Here is a 16,765-nt window from a genome sequence, read left to right on the forward strand (position 1 = left end):
AAACATGAAGCGGAATGTACTTTGGTAAACATATCAGTAATCTGTAGCTTTCAAGGAACAAAAGGCAATGTGATGGTGTCAATCTGAAGATGGTGACGAGTAATGTGACAACCAATTTCAATATGTTTCATTCACTCATGAAAAATTGAATTGCGTGTAATTTGAATATCACTATGATTATCATAATATAAGGGAGTAGGTTGATGAACAGAGACACTCATATCTGCAAGTAACCAACGCAACCAAACTATCTCACAAGTAGTTGAGGTCATGACACGATACTCAGCTTCTGTGGAAGATCTAGAAATAACATTTTACTTTTTACTCTTCCAAGAAATGAGGGAATCACTAAGAAAAATGTAGAAGCAGTGGTAGATTTGCGATCCATAGGATCACCAGCCCAATCCACATCAGAATAAGCACGAGGTGCTTGTTCGAGACCATAAAGCGCTTTACGAAGCCTGCAAACTTCACCAGGTTTGTGTGAAATACTAGGAGGGGGTGTTATATAAACTTCTTCATGAAGATTGTCATTTAGAAATACATTCTTGACATCCATCTGAGATATTCTCCATCGACAAACAAAATCAACAGTAATCAGAGTACGAATAGTTGTCATTTTTGCAACAGGAGAAAATGTTTCTTCATAATCCATGGCATACTCCTGAGAATAACCTTTAGCAACAAGACGAGCTTTGTATCGTTCGATATATCCATCAGATTTAGTTTTGATCTTATATACCCAACGAGAACCAATAGTATGTTTTACTGGTGGCAATGGAACAAAATCCCATGTATGACTCTGATGCAAAGCAGTTAGTTCCTTAGCTATAGCACCCTGCCAAAGTGGGTTACAAACAGCTTCTCTATAGGATTCATGCTCAAAAAGACAATGAATAGATGCAACAAATGAAGCAAAAAAATTGAGAATAACAAGAGTGTTCGATAGATCCATCAGATTTAGTTTTGATCTTATATACCCAACGAGAACCAATAGTATGTTTTCCTGGTGGCAATGGAACCAAACCCCATGTATGACTCTGATGTAGAGTAGTTAAGTCCTCAGCCATAACACTCTGCCAAAGTAGGTTACAAACAGCTTCTCTATAGGATTCAGGCTCAGAAAGACAATGAATAGATGCAACAAATGAAGCAAAAGAATGAGAATAACAAGAGTAAGCAAAATCTAGTACTTTAGTAGACTTACGAATATGAGCGGATTGGCGACGGTGGAAAGAAGGATCATCCGCAACCTCAGGAGATAATTGAATAATGGCAGAAGGAGGAACATGTGGAGCGGATATCTCGGGAACCAAAGTACTAGATTCAGTTGAACTACCAGTAGGATTTTTGGGTGAATCTTTCTCAGTATCGATATTGAAAGGATCAATGTAAAGTAGATCTGACTTTGTCATATTATGCGAACTAGCCGGAATATAAAAGAATGGAATGTGCTTAAAAAACACAACATGACGAGAGATATACAATTTTTGACTAATGGGATCAAAGCAACGATATCCTTTTTGGCTAACACCATAACCCAGAATGACACAAAGAGTAGACCAAGAGGCTAACTTATTACGCTTTGTATGTGGACGAAGGACAAAGTAAGTAGAACCAAAAATATGCAAAGAGGAATAGACAGGAACATACCCATACAATTTTTCAAAAGGTGACAAACCTGAATTGTGTGAGGTTGGAATTCTATTAATGACATGAGCAGTAGCAAGGATTGCTTCCCCCCAAAAGGCACTAGGAACACTGGCAGACAATAAAAATGAACGAGTTGTTTCAATAAAATGTCTATGTTTCTGTTCAACCACGTCATTTTGTTCAGGAGTATTTGTACACGAGATTTGATGAATAGTACCATCAGAAGCAAGTAAATGTGAAAATTGATTCGAAGTATATTCACCCCCCAAATCACAACGAAAATATTTTATGATACTAGAATGTTGAGTTTTCACAAGAGTTCTAAAGTTATTAAAAATTGAAGATAATCAGACTTGTGTTTCATAAGATATGCCCAAGAGTAACGAGTGCAATCATCAATAAGCAAAACATAATACCTTGACCCCCCTTTTGTAGGAATATGAGAAGGTCCCCACACATCAGAATGGATAAAATCAAATGGAGCAGAAGAAAAAGAAAGGCTTTTAGAAAATGATAAGGTAGAAAATTTGACCAGTTTATAACTACTACAATTAGAAATATCAAAACTTTTTAAAGGTCCTAATGCTCTTAGTCAATCCATTAATCTACATAAGGAAATGGAGGAAGTCTCTACAATATTAATTAATTTGTATGATATAAGTTATAATGTTAAATCTCACAACAATGAACACCATTGACTAGACTTGGCCTAGTTGAGCAAACACTTGATCAAGTCCATTCTAGAACAAATTAAAACGTAGACTGTACAAGCATTCATTTTCATATTCCATGAAAAAGATAATATTATTTGTATAAGGTTTCTCCCCGTTTGATAGAGGAGTTCTCTCTTTTGTGGGAATTTTGTGAATAGATTTGTTAGAGCATGTCGGAGGACTCGAATCACATAAAATGTATGCTAACTATTGTCATTTCTTATATTTTTCTCTTATTCCATTGTGCTCATGTCGGAGTTCTCTCATTTGATAACTTGAATATAGAAGAAGCTAATGTGATGTTTGACCTTGAACTAAACCATGTATATAAATTAAAAACAATGTTTCAAGTAGCCATATGATTCAAAACCTATATGATTATGAAGTGCTTTAATAATAATAATAATAATTATTATAATAATAATAATAATAATAATAATAATAATAATAAAAGAGCCCTCTTTAATTTGTTTGTATTATTATTAAAGAACGTCTCCAAACAAATTAATCATGCAACTCAAATCTAAGATAAAATCTATGTATATCAAATTTAAATCTTCCTGAATGAACAAAATTCAATTTTAAGTTTGCCTTCCCACTTTCTAAATCAATTTAGAACTTTGAATTATGCATGCAAGTATTTTTAAATATAAGATTAGAAGAAAATAGCGATAAATTTAGTGATGATTTTATTGTTAATTAATATAGGGATTGATATAAATATTGATCGTTAAATTAGTGATGAAATTTAATTTTCATTGCTAAATTAACAACGGAATTGATCCCTATTCTTATTTAACTTATTTAATTAACGATAGAAATTTAATTTTGTAGCTAACATAACAACAGAAACATAATTTCGTTACTAACATAGTGACAGAATTAATTTTCGTCGTTAAATTAGTGACATAATTAAGTTTTGGTCGTTAAAATAGTGACAGAAACTTATTTCGGTTGCTAAAATATTGACGGGATTAAGTTTTCGTCGCTAAAATAGTAATAAAACTAATTTATGTTGCTAAAGTAGCGATAGAAACTTAATTTGATTGTTAAAATAGCGATGAAATTAAATTTCGTCACTATTTGACTTTACATTAAGAAAAACTTCTGCTCTATTTTTTCTTCCCACCTTAAATCCTAAATCGCTATCTTCTTTTCGATCCTCTCTTGATCCTGTCTGAACGATGAATCGGTGGACGTTGGGCACGTGGCGCTCTCTGAATCGATGATGTGGATCTCTGATCGGCCGTATGGAGCTCCGGCGAACTTGCAAAGAAGTCGAGCCGGGAAGGGGTTCCCGGCGACGACCCTCCGACGCTCAAGTCAGGCAAGAGGAAAATGCAGAGGTGGCTTCCAATATCAGAGAATGCGTACCTCCGGCGAAGTATGAGGACCCTTATATAGAGCTGTGAGGAGGCTTATGCACACATACCGAGGCTTACACGTGTCCTCTCACCATACCTCAGTATGGACTTGCCAGAGGAGCTTGCCTAACACCATACTGCTACAGTCCGAGCACCTCTCTGATGGGACAGTAGAACCTTCCATCATAGGATTCTGTGCATGGCTTGGTCTTCGAACATGCTTGTTGTCAGAGAATGTTCCTTTGTCCTTTTGTCTCTTCTCTCCCCACGCCGAGCGTCCAGTCGCTCGGCAGCCCCATCATGTCCGACCGGACGCAGGTACTGGTCCGCTAGGGAGATTCCTGGTCGGGTGCTCAGCTGAGGCAGCTCACGGCATTGCTGCCTTATGCCTCGGCCGAGCGGACCTCCCACTCGGCCTGGCAACCTTGTTCACCATGAGCGTCGGAAACCCGACTCCCCGCCGTGTTGTCTTTGATTCTATTCTGACCCGTTTGGCCGGTTGACCCAACCCTTACCCGATCAATCGAACCTCATCTTGCCCTTGGACTTTTGACCTTTACGTGTCATTGACCTCCCCCAAAGGGGGTCCCCTATCTGTACCGTCGGATCACTTGCCTCCCCTCCAAGTCTAGTCGAAGGAGGCGATTAGTCCGACTGACTGGACCATTGGTTGCGCCGAGCGGCGTCTCCGTGAAACTATCTTCCGCTCGACCCTCACATGAGTAGCTACGGCGTTCAGTCAACGGCAATATTCCTCGGATCCCTTCAGAATTTGCGCCAATCTTCGACATTAACGCCAGGCACGCGCTCTGTGCCTCGTTAAGGCGCTTATTAAATGCTCTCCCGTGGTGGAATGCCACGTGGCATTGCTGCCGTCATCATACGACGGCGGCACCGCGGGTGACGAGACCGAGGCGGTTTGAAATGGATGGCGTGATGCGTGCTCCGGTTATCGCGACCTGAATCCGACGATGGAGGCCGCTCGGGCTCAACCCTATAAAGCCTTCGCCTTCTCCGCCTTCGCCGCATTTCTGCTCTCGCGTGCCCAGTAGCTGCCTTCGGCGTTTCATTGCTCCGGTGATCTCGTTGCTACTTCCTCCGGCGACTCCATGTTCTTCGTCGATCTCTGTTCTTCTCTGTAAGGCTCTTCCTCTTTTCTATCTTTGGTTGTCTTTGCGTTTCTTTCCCGTGTTTTGGTCCTCTAGGCGGTGTCTCGCTTGTCGTCCTCTTCTTTCTACTATCTGCCTTTTGTGGTTTCGTCCGTTCCGACAATGGCTAGCTCCTCTCAACCTCAAGACCAAGCCCTCGGCCCATGGTATACTACCATGGAGTCGCGCTTCGATCGGCGCGACACCGATATTCTGATGGACTCTTTGGAAATCCCCTCTGATTTTGAAATTATTCTACCCTCCCCCTCCGCTCGGCCACACAAGCCGCCGTGCGGAGCTTTCTGTGTTTTCCACGACCAGTTTGTAGCCGGTCTGCGCTTTCCCATCCATCCCTTCATCGCTGAAGTTTGTAATTTTTTCGGCATTCCGCTCGGAAGCCTAGTCTCCAACACTTTCCGCCATCTGTGCGGCGTTATCGTCCTGTTCAAAATCCACAATATTCCCCTCCGACCGGAGGTCTTCTACTATTTCTACTACCCTAAACAGTCCGAGCTGGGCACCTACATGTTCCAGGCTCGGCCTGGTTTAGTTTTCTTTAATAAACTGTCCTCTTCCAATAAGCATTAGAAAGAATTCTACTTTTACCTTCGCATACCCGAGCGGGCCCCCTTCCAAACCCAGTGGCAGGTCGGACCGCCAATCTCACCAGAGCTCAAAAGGTTCAAGACCCGACCGGACTATCTTCACGCTGCCAACATGCTAGCCGGTCTGAAGTTTGACATCACTAAGTTCCTGCCTGAAGGGGTGATGTACATATTCGGCCTGAGTCCGATCAGGACCCCCCTCCCGAGTGGTTTCGGTAAGAATCTTACTTGTACATTTGCCTTGATTGCTAACTGATTTTCTCCTTTTTCCTTTGCAGCGAACATTGTCATGGAGTCGGTGATGGCTGGCATTTTGAAGAGGAAGGCGGCGGCGCTCGAGGCCGCGGCTGCCAAAGAGATGGAGGCGCTCGGTATTGAGGCGGTCGACTCACATGAAGGGGAGAGCAGGACTCAATAGGAGTCGGCCGCTCAGGCCTCTCCCCAAGATGCAGCAGGAGGAGCCACCCCCAGCGGGGGGCCAACAGTCCAAGAGGAAGGCTCCGCTCAGGAGGAAGTGCGCGCTCCTCGACAAAAGTGACGCCGAACGGAGACAGCACTCCGCTCGGCCACTTCTACGGTCCAGCCGACCGAACAAGCCACCGCCGATTATCGCGGTAAAGCTCCAGTGGTCGAGGCGATTTCGTCCGATCGGACCCCATCCCAGTTGGAAGCGTCTGCAGACCCTATCGAGGCTGTTCCTGTCAGCGCCCTTCCGCCCGCTCCCCGCCAAGTCCAGCGTTCAACAATTTTGAACCAGTTCTCTGCGCCGGCCTCCGATCCTTCTCCGGCCTCCGCTTAGACGACTCCCGGTCGGCACCGTACCATCCGGGTCTCGCTTCACCTCCCCACTGAAGAATTGTTGCCCGAGTCCGATCGGCCGACCGCGCCCGAGCACACGATCACCCTGACGGGGCCTCTAGCCGAAATGTGGGCCGACGCTCGGGCACGCATCGCTATGATTCCACTCCGCAATCTGGCCAACAGCCACATGTAACAGGCCACGGGGGTAAGCGTATTTCCTCAAGTCTTTTACGCATTATTTCCGATCGGCTATTAATGATTTTGTTAATTGCAGAGGTGGGTAGAGGAGATCGCTGTCTCCAATCGTCTGGCGATGGCGGAAGAGGAATTGAAAAGGCTGAAGGCTGTAAGCGGTCCGTCCGGCTCCCTAGGCCCTTCTTACGCCGAGCTACAGAAAGAGCTCAAGAAGGCCCAAGACTTGTTGGCAGCCGAGCAGAAGAAGACGGCCGACCAGGCTCACACTCTGGCCGAACTCGATCGCCGAAACAAATCACTAGACCGCAAAATAAGCCTGGCTACCGAGAGGAAGAAAACAGCTATCTCCGATCTAGAGAAAAAGAATGTCGAGGCTCGGGGCCTGGAGCAAAAGGTAAAAGAGCTGATGGACCAGCTGGCCGGCGAGAAGGCGGCCCAATCGGACCAAGTGAAGAAGCTCGAGGCTGCCCTGCAAGAACATCAGGCAGCCGCCGATGCTTCCCGAGCGGCTCTTAAAGAATACCAAAATGTTGAGGTAGACCGGGTCGGCGCCTTGAGGCTGAATTACATCCGCTCGGTTGAATTCTCCGAAAAAGTATGCGAGCGGATGTATAATGCTTTTGAACTCGCTATGACGGCCACCACAACTTATTTGAAGTCCAAGGGGCAACTCTCCGATGCCGCCATCATCCCAGCTCAAGACCAGGTGGCACTCCTCAGCACTATCCCGAAGGCTCTTTACGATTATCTGGAATAGAAGTATATTTGTAATTCGGCCGCTCGGCCAAAGACTATCCTTTTTGTAATTCGGCCGCTCGACCTTAATTTCTTTAATGATATAATATCCTTTTGCTTGCTTTCTCCTTTGCTAATCCATACGCGTGATGTCCGCTCGGCTCCCCAACTTCCGTTCATGTTCCCTCACTTCTCGTTATTAGCCTTTTTATCCCACTTCCCTTGTGTTTGGAAGGAATTTTTTACGAAGTATTTTGCATAGCTAATCCGCTCGTCTGAATATATTCTGTTTCGCAAACGGGATTTCCGTCAAATGTTCACGAAGTACTTTTGGTTACTTGGCCGATCGGCCAAACGACTTAAAAGTCGACCTTATAGTCGTCGGCGTGACTCTCGATTTTTAACGTCGGAGCTCGACGGTCTTCCGACCGGAGGGTTTATAGTCGCCGACGCGACTCTCGATTTTTAACGTCGGAGCTCGACGGTCTTCCGGCCGGAGGGTTTATAGTCGCCGGCGCGACTCTCGATTTTTAACGTCGGAGCTCGACGGTCTTCCGGCCGGAGGGTTTATAGTCGCCGGCGCGACTCTTGATTTTTAACGTCGGAGCTCGACGGTCTTCCGGCCGGAGGGTTTATAGTCGCCGGCGCGACTCTCGATTTTTAACGTCGGAGCTCGACGGTCTTCCGGCCGGAGGGTTTATAGTCGCCGGCGCGACTCTCGATTTTTAACGTCGGAGCTCAACGGTCTTCCGGTCGGAGGGTTTATAGTCGCCGGCGCGACTCTTGATTTTTAACGTCGGAGCTCGACGGTCTTCCGGCCGGAGGGTTTATAGTCGCCGGCGTGACTCTCGATTTTTAACGTCGACGCTCGACGGTCTTCCGGCCGGAGGGTTTATAGTCGCCGGCGCGACTCTCGATTTTTAACGTCGAAGCTCGATGGTCTTCCGACCGAAGGGTTTATAGTCGCCGGCGTGACTCTCGATTTTTAACGTCGGAGCTTGACGGTCTTCCGATTCGGCTGACGATGCTCTATACTTGCGCTAATTTTCCGATTTTTTACTCTTGCATTTCAAATATATAGCCGAACGGAAAATACACAACACATATTACATTGGCGCACCTTTCACCCTGCCCGGTAAGGCTGGAGGTGGTTCGCGCTCCATGGTCGATCCAGTTGTCGTCCGTCTTTATCCTCCAGATAATAAGCACCCGAGCGAAGCTTTTCGATGACTTTGAAGGGGCCCGCCCAAGGAGCCTCCAACTTGCCCACGTCCCCGACCGGCTTTACTTTCTTCCACACTAAGTCGCCGACCTGGAATGCTCTGGGGATCACGCGCTGGTTGTAGTTTTGCTTCATCCTCTGCCGGTATGCCATCAGCCGGACGGACGCCTTGACTCGGTCTTCGTCGATCAAGTCCAACTCCATGTTCCTCCGCTCAGCGTTGTCATCATCATAGTTCTGGATCCTGACGGACTCGACGCTGACTTCAATCGGGATAACTGCTTTGCCTCCGTACACTAAATGGAATGGCGTGACGCCTGTTCCCTCCTTTGGGGTGGTGCGGATAGCCCATAAGACGCCTGGCAGCTCATCCACCCAACTTCCTCCTATGTGATCAAGTCGAGCTCGAAGAATTCTGAGTATTTCTCTGTTGGTTACTTCCGCTTGGCCGTTACTTTGGGGATACGCCACGGAAGTGAAGTGTTGTTCAATGCCGTAACTTTTGTACCATTCTTCGAGCTGCTTCCCGACGAACTGTCGTCCGTTATCGGATATGAGCCGGTGAGGGATGCCAAACCGACAGATTATATGCTGCCAGATAAACTTTTTGACCATTTGCTCGGTGATCTTCGCCAGCGGCTCGGCCTCCACCCATTTGGAAAAGTAGTCGATCGCCACCAGCAGAAACTTCCGCTGACCGGTCGCCATAGGGAACGGACCCACGATATCCATTCCCCACTGATCGAACGGACAGGATACCGTAGACGCTTTCATCTCCTCTGCTGGTCGGTGGGAGAAGTTGTGGTACTTCTGGCAGGAGAGGCACGTCGCGACGGTCCGAGCGGCGTCTTCTTGCAGTGTTGGCTAGAAGTATCCAGCCAACAGGATCTTCCTAGCCAGTGATCATCCGCCCGGATGTCCCCCACACGATCCTTGGTGCACTTCCTGGAGGATGTACACCGCGTCTTCCGAGCTCACACATTTCAGAAGTGGGTGGGAGAAAGCTTTCTTGTAGAGTTGGTCTCCAACGAGTGTGAACCGGCCGGCTCTCCTTCTTAATAGACGGGCTTCCTCCTGGTCTGACGGTGTCGCACCCGAGCGCAGAAACTCCATGATGGCTGTCCTCCAATCGCTCGGGAATGTGAGTCCCTCCATTCGGTCGATGTGCGCCACCAAGGATACTTGTTCGATTGGCTGCTGGATGACGACCGGTGATATTGAACTTGCAAGTTTGGCTAACTCATCTGCCGCCTGGTTCTCTGCTCGGGGTATCTTCTGGATGATGACTTCTCTAAAATGGGTCTTGAGCTTTCCAAAGGCCTCAGCGTAAAGCTTGAGCCGAGCATTGTTAATTCCAAAAGTGCCCAAGAGCTGCTGGGCGGCCAACTGAGAGTCTGAATGGAGTGTCACCCGACCGGCCCCTACATGCCAGGCGGCCTGCAAGCCGGCTATGAGCGCCTCATACTCCGCTTCATTATTGGTGGCTTTGTAGTCCAGCCGGACGGATAGGTGCATCCTTTCTCCTTGGGGAGAGAGCAATAACACACCAATCCCGCTCCCAAGCCAGGTGGACGATCCATCCACAAATATTTTCCACATAGCTTCGGGCTCGGGATTTTGCACTTCGGTAACAAAATCTGCTAAGGACTGCGCCTTTATCGCCGAACGAGGTTGATACTAAATATCAAATTCACTCAACTCCGTTGTCCACTTGATGAGCCGCTCGGACACTTCTGGGTTCAGCAACACTCTTCCCAGTGGGCTATTTGTCCGAACGATGATTGTATGTGCTAGGAAATAAGGATGAAGCCTCCGAGCAGCAAGGACCAAAGCAAAAGCTAGCTTCTCGAGCCCAGTGTAGCGAGATTCAGCGTCTTTTAAAATATGACTCAAGAAGTACACGGGTTCTTCTCCGCTCGTCCTCACTAATGCCGAGCCTACTGCCCGCTCGATTGAAGATAAATAAATACAGAGCAGCTCCCCTACGGCTGGCTTGGCTAGCACTGGCAAGGAATTCAGGTATGTCTTCAGTTCCTCAAACGCCCGATCGCATTCTTCGTCCCAGTGAAACTTAGTAGCTTTGCGCAGAATCTTGAAAAAAGGGAGTCTCCGGTCAGCGATCTTAGAAATGAATCTTGACAGTGTCGTTATCCGACCGGTCAGGCGCTGTACTTCCCTCAGATTTCTTGGAGGCGGCATATCTTGCAACGCTTTTATTTTGCTAGGATTTGCCTCTATGCCCCGCTCGGTCACTATATAGCCCAAAAAACGCCCACCTTTTGCTCTGAACAGACATTTTTGAGGGTTGAGCTTGACTCCATACTTCCTCAGCGTTCGGAAGGTCTCCTCCATGTCCATAAAAAGATCGGCCGCTCGGATGGACTTGATGAGAATATCATCCACGTGCACTTCTAAATTGCGTCCGATCTACTCCTTGAATACTTTGTTCATCAAGTGATGATAAGTTGCTCCTATGTTCTTCAATCCGAATGACATTACATTGTAGCAGTAAGTGCCGTCGGCTGTGACGAAGCTAACTTTCTCTTGATCCTCCTGGGCGAGCGGCACCTGGTGGTAGCCCTGATAAGCGTCCAACATGCATATTAACTCGCACCCGGCTGTGGAGTCCACCAGTTGATCAATCCCAGGCAGAGGGTAGAAATCTTTTGGGCATGCTTTGTTGAGATCCCGGAAATCAATGCAAACCCTCCACTTGTTGCCCGGCTTGGAAACTAGCACCACGTTCGCCAACCAGCTCGGAAACTGCACTTCACGTATGTGACCGGCCTCCAGGAGCTTCTCGACCTCTGCTCGGATTATGGCGTTCTGTTCGGCGCTGAAGTCCCTCTTTCTTTGCTTCACCGGCCGAGCGTCCGGTCAGACGTGAAGTTCATGCTGTGCTATACTTGGCGAAATCCCCGGCAACTCATGCGTCGACCAAACGAAGACATAGCAGTTTCTTTGGAGACATTTGATCACCTCCTTTTTCTGGCTTACCTCCAGATCGGTCGCGATGAATGTGGTGGCATCCGATCGGGTCGAGTGGATCTGCACCTCCTCTTTTTCTTCATAAACCAAAGAGGGTAGTTTTTCTGTTATGGCGTTTACCTCGATCCGTGGCATCTTCCGAGCGGAATTAGCTTCGGCTCGGACCATCTCGACGTAGCATCACCGAGCCGCCAGCTGGTCTCCTCGCACTTCTTCGACTTTATCTTCGACCGGGAACTTAATCTTCTGGTAGAAGGTGAAAACGGCCACTCGGAACTCACTGAGCGCTGGTCGCCCCAAGATAACATTGTATGCTGAAGGAGAGTCGACCACGACGAAGTTGGCAGCCCGCGTCCTTCTGAGCGGTTCTTCTCCCAGCGAGATAGCCAGTCTGACTTGTCCGACCGGTAGAACTTCATTGCCCGTAAACCCGTAGAGGGGGGTTGTCATGGGCAGCAACTCGGCTTGATCAATTTGCAGTTGGTCGAAGGCTTTTTTGAATATGATGTTGACCGAGTTGCATGTATCAATGAAAATGCGGTGAATAGTATAGTTAGCTATTATCGCTTTGATGAGGAGGGCGTCATCATGTGGCGCTTCAACTCCCTCAAGGTCCCTGGGCCTGAAGCTGATTTCAGGCCCGCTCGCCCGTTCTTGGCTGCAGCCGACCGCATGGATTTGGAGCTGCCTGACACTCGCCTTCCTTGCTCTGTTGGAGTCACCTCCGGTCGGTCCACCAGCGATGATGTTGATTTCGCCTCTGGACGTGTTGCTTCTATTTTCTTCCTCTCGTGCGGATGGCCTAGGTCGTTCCTTGGACATCCGGGGATTGTCCTCGTGCCTCTCAGGAGGACTAACCGCCGATCGAAGCAACGAGATGGCCGGACCAAGCATCGTTCCACCAAAATTCGAGGGGGACTTCGCAGACTGGAAGCGACGTATGGAGGTATTCCTAAAAACTGATTTTGAAATTCGGTTTATTATGAAGTATGGTTTTGTAGCTCCGTTGAATCAAGATGGAGAAGAAAAAAAAGAGAGCCATTGGACAAAGAAGGAGCAGAATGAGTCTGTAGCGAACAGCCGTGCGGAATATCACCTGCTGAGCGTGTTGCCGCCTCAAGAGGTCAACCACATCGGAAGCTATTCATCTGCTAAAGAACTCTGGGAGAAGTTCCTGGAACTCCACGAAGGCACGTCCGAAGCGAAGCTCGCTAGAAGAGACATCCTCCGGAACAAGCTGATGAACATCCGTCTGGAAAAAGATGAGAAGGTAGCCAATCTACACGCGAAGGTAAAAGAACTAATTACTAGTCTTGAGAACCTTGGAGAAACGGTAACAAATCGGGACACTATACGCTACGCACTCAACGCGTTTCCTAGAACTTCAGAATGGACATCAATCGTCGACGCCTACTACATTTCGAAAGACCTGGAGGTAAGTATTTTAGAAGAATTGTTCTCCACTCTTAAATTGCATGAAACCAGGTGTGCAGGAACAAAGGAATCAAGCCAGATGATCGCACTAAACGCAACCAAAAGGGATGAACCCGAGTCAGACTTAGAAGATGATCGGGAAGCATACATGGTAAGAAACTTTAAAAAAAAAATTAGATCTAATAAATTTAAGGAAATGCAGAATAAAAAGAATCCAAGAAATAGAAGAAGGATGCGTTGCTACCAGTGTCAAAAGGAAGGACACTTAAAAGAAGATTGCCCAGAACTAAAGAAGGACAAAGGCAAGATTCCCAAGAAGCACAAGAACCTAAAAGCTACTTGGGACGACACTTCTTCATCTGAGTCCGAGATTCAAGAATATGCTGGGATAGCACTGATGGCAAGCTACGAAGGGCAAAGTACATCAGAACCCAGCATCGATGAAGGGGGAGCGACCTCAGATGAAAGTAGCGAAGCAGGGGGAGATTCAGGTTTCAAGTCTGATATGGTAAGTGATGTATGCCTCTTACCCCCTGATCAACTTTACTTTGGTATTAAGGCAATGACAAAATCCATGTATAAATTAGAAAATAAAAATATCAAATTAGAAAATGAAATTTTAGAAACAAAAAGAATTTTGACAAAATCATGTCTTATAGAGGATTTTGAAAAATTGAAAATGAAAAATGAAAAATGAAAAATGAAAAACTAAAAGAAAAAATAGTAAGGCTAAAAAAGTCCAACGGTTCAAATGGTTCTGTTTTTAAAATTATAGAGGACTAAACTGGTATTATAGGTTTCACCAAAATCAAATTAGAAAAATGTCAAAGGCCTATGTACCTAGAAAATATTTAATTAACCCTGTAGATAGGAACCTCTATTGGGTTCCGAAAACATGTTTAACTTAAAATTTTAAATTAAACTTAGCATTTTTCAGCAAGAAAGTTAAACAGATAGTTTCTTTATGAGGCTTTGTCTAAGGAAGTGGTTGTTGCTTCAATAACCAAGAAGGCCTAGTGCCTCGCCACGACCTGGAAGCCAAAATACTGAAATCAAATGTTTAATCAACTTTCTGAAAAAAGTATTAAAGTTAGAATTAAATAATACTTAAAAGTTGTTAAACATTTGTTTTGAAAATTTTGTTTAACTTAGAAAATGTTTCTGTTGCAAATATGCTTTAAAGGGTTATTCAATTTATTTTAGAAAATATTTTCAAAAATATTCGGTTTAAACTTAGAAATTTTTTTTGGAAATTGCCTTAGAAATTTTTTAAAAATTGTTTATATAGAAAAAAAATTTTGCCTTAGAATTTTTTTTTACTTATGGAAATTTTTTTTTAAGGAAATGTTGAAATAAGTTTCAAACTTAAATTTTAAGAAATTTTTTTAACACTTATGATCTTTTTTCTGAAAAATGTTTTACTTAAATTTTTTTTTCGAAAGAACTATTCTGAAAAGTGTCTTTACTTAGACATTTTTGCAAAAACTTTTGAAAATGTTCTCAAATTAATAAAAAGAATTCTGGACTTATTTGCATATTTAAAAGGAGTGTTTTGGAAGATTTTTTTTTTTTTACCTTAGACTTGTTAAAGGGAACCCCATTTTTTAATGTGATCAAATGGGGAGAAGACTGTTAAGTATGTTAAGTCTAGGGGGAGGTACATTTTAAAATCTTTAGACTTATTTGCAAATTAATTACAAATTAACTGTTTTTATTGCATTTGTTTACCCTATCTTAACTTGGGTTGCTCACATCAAAATGTTGGAGTGTATACTGAAAGCCTAAGCTTTGTAAACATTCATTATGAATAAAAAATCACATTTGGTCAAATTGTCTACATTTGTTTGTAGTTGTTCATATAATTTATATTGTAGATAACATAGTATGTGGTGTCACATGCAGAAGATGATGTTATCAGTACCTTATAAATTATAAACAGTAGCTCACGACTAAAATGGAAAGGAACAAACCATTAGAAGGTCGTAGTGTAATTAGGCATTAGTTTATCTTGACTATATAATTACACTAGTACACTCAGAGTGTATTGAGTAGGACCATTAGAGGTCGTTTCTTTTATACTGACTTTATAAAGGAACAAAGACCTCAGTTATTATGGAAGTGTGTGCTCTTAATCCTAATATAATAACAAGCACATATGTTTGATATTTATTTCTTTAATTTATCAATGGGTGAGATTTAGTTCGATGAATCAATAAACCCGATAAGTTGGGAAATGGTATCACTTATAGTGTGTGTTGTTGATTATAGAAGGAAACTGTGTCCTAGAGATACTAGGTTGATAATGTCCTCAAGAGGAGCTCATAAAGATTGTCATGTTAAACCCTGCAGGTGGACTTAGTCCGACATGATAATAAGGTTGAGTGGTACTACTCTTGGACTTAGATATTAATTAAATGAGTTGTCAGTAACTCACTTAATTAGTGGACATTCGATATCTTAAACACAGGGAGACTAACACACTCATAATAAGAAGGAGCCCAAAAATGTAATTTGGGATTGGTGCGGTAGTTCAATGATAGTTCTCTAGTGGAATGAATTATCATTGATAAAATTAAGTTGTGTGTTCGGGGCGAACACGGGATGCTTAATTTTATCGGAAGACCAAAATCAATTCCTCCTCTCGGTCCCTATCGTAGCCTCTTATTTGTAGATTTCTATACCCACCTATACCCACCTTCTATACCCACCCAATAGGGGCCGGCCAAGCTAGCTTGGGAACAAGCTAGGGCCGGCCTAGGTATGAATTTGGGTGGCCGGCCCTAGCTTGAACCCAAGCTAGTGGGGGCCGGCCAAATTAAATTAAAAAGAAATTTTAATTTTAATTTTTATTATGTGGAAGAAATAATTTATTAAAGAGAATTAAAATTAAAATATCTCTCTTATAAAAGATCTACAAAAGATTAAAGAAATATATTAAATCTCTTTCCTTATTTGTAGATTGGTGAGATATTTTATTTTCTCTTTTAAAATTATTCACATGTTATAAAATTAAAATTATAGAAATTTCCTTTTATCAACCATGAAGAGATTTTTTAAAGAGAAATTTTATTTTAAAATTTCCGGAAACAAATTAGGAAGTTTTAATTTGTTGATTGAAACTCTCCTAAATTGTTCTTTTGATTGTGGTCGGCCATCACAAGGTTGATTGGGAAATTTTATTTTATTTTTCTCAATTAATTCATGTCAAGGAAAATTGAGGAAATTTTATTGTAATTAAATTTCCTAATTTGCCTAGGCCAAGGAATATAAAAGAAGGGGTAGGGGTGCCTTCATGATATACAACCTCTATTATTTTCTCTCCCTCTTTTCCTTGGTGTTGTGGCCGACCATCATCTCTTCTCTTCTTCCTCTTTGTGGTGGCCGAAACTCTCTATTGCTTGGAGCTCTTGTGGAGGCCGGATACTACTTGGAGAAGAAGAAGAAGAAGGAGAGGAAGCTTGCATCTCTTAGAGCTTGGTTGGTGTTTTTCTTCTTCCTTGGTGAAGCTTTCTTGTTTTGGCCGAACCTAGCTAGGAGGAGAAGAAGGTGCTTGGTGGTTTCTCATCTCGGAAGATCGTTGCCCACACAACGTCCGAGGTTAGAAGAGGAATACGGTAGAAGATCAAGAGGTTTTTCTACAAGGTATAACTAGTAATTTTTCTTTCCGCATCATGCTAGTTATTTATGGAAATAATACCAAATACAAGAGCCTTACGTTCTAGAATTTCGAATATGTTTTTCGATGTTGTGTTCTTTTGTTTTTTCTTTTCCTTGTGATTTGATTGTTCTCTTTGGTTAACCTAAAGTTATTTTAGGAAATTAAATATTAGCTTTCTATAAAAGGTTTTGTCTAGTCGGTGGTGGTTGCTCCCATATCCAAGAAGGTCTTGTGCCTCGCCACGTCAGT

The sequence above is a fragment of the Zingiber officinale genome, chromosome 8B (assembly GCF_018446385.1).
Source record: "Zingiber officinale cultivar Zhangliang chromosome 8B, Zo_v1.1, whole genome shotgun sequence".
NCBI classification, from domain to species: Eukaryota; Viridiplantae; Streptophyta; class Magnoliopsida; order Zingiberales; family Zingiberaceae; genus Zingiber; species Zingiber officinale.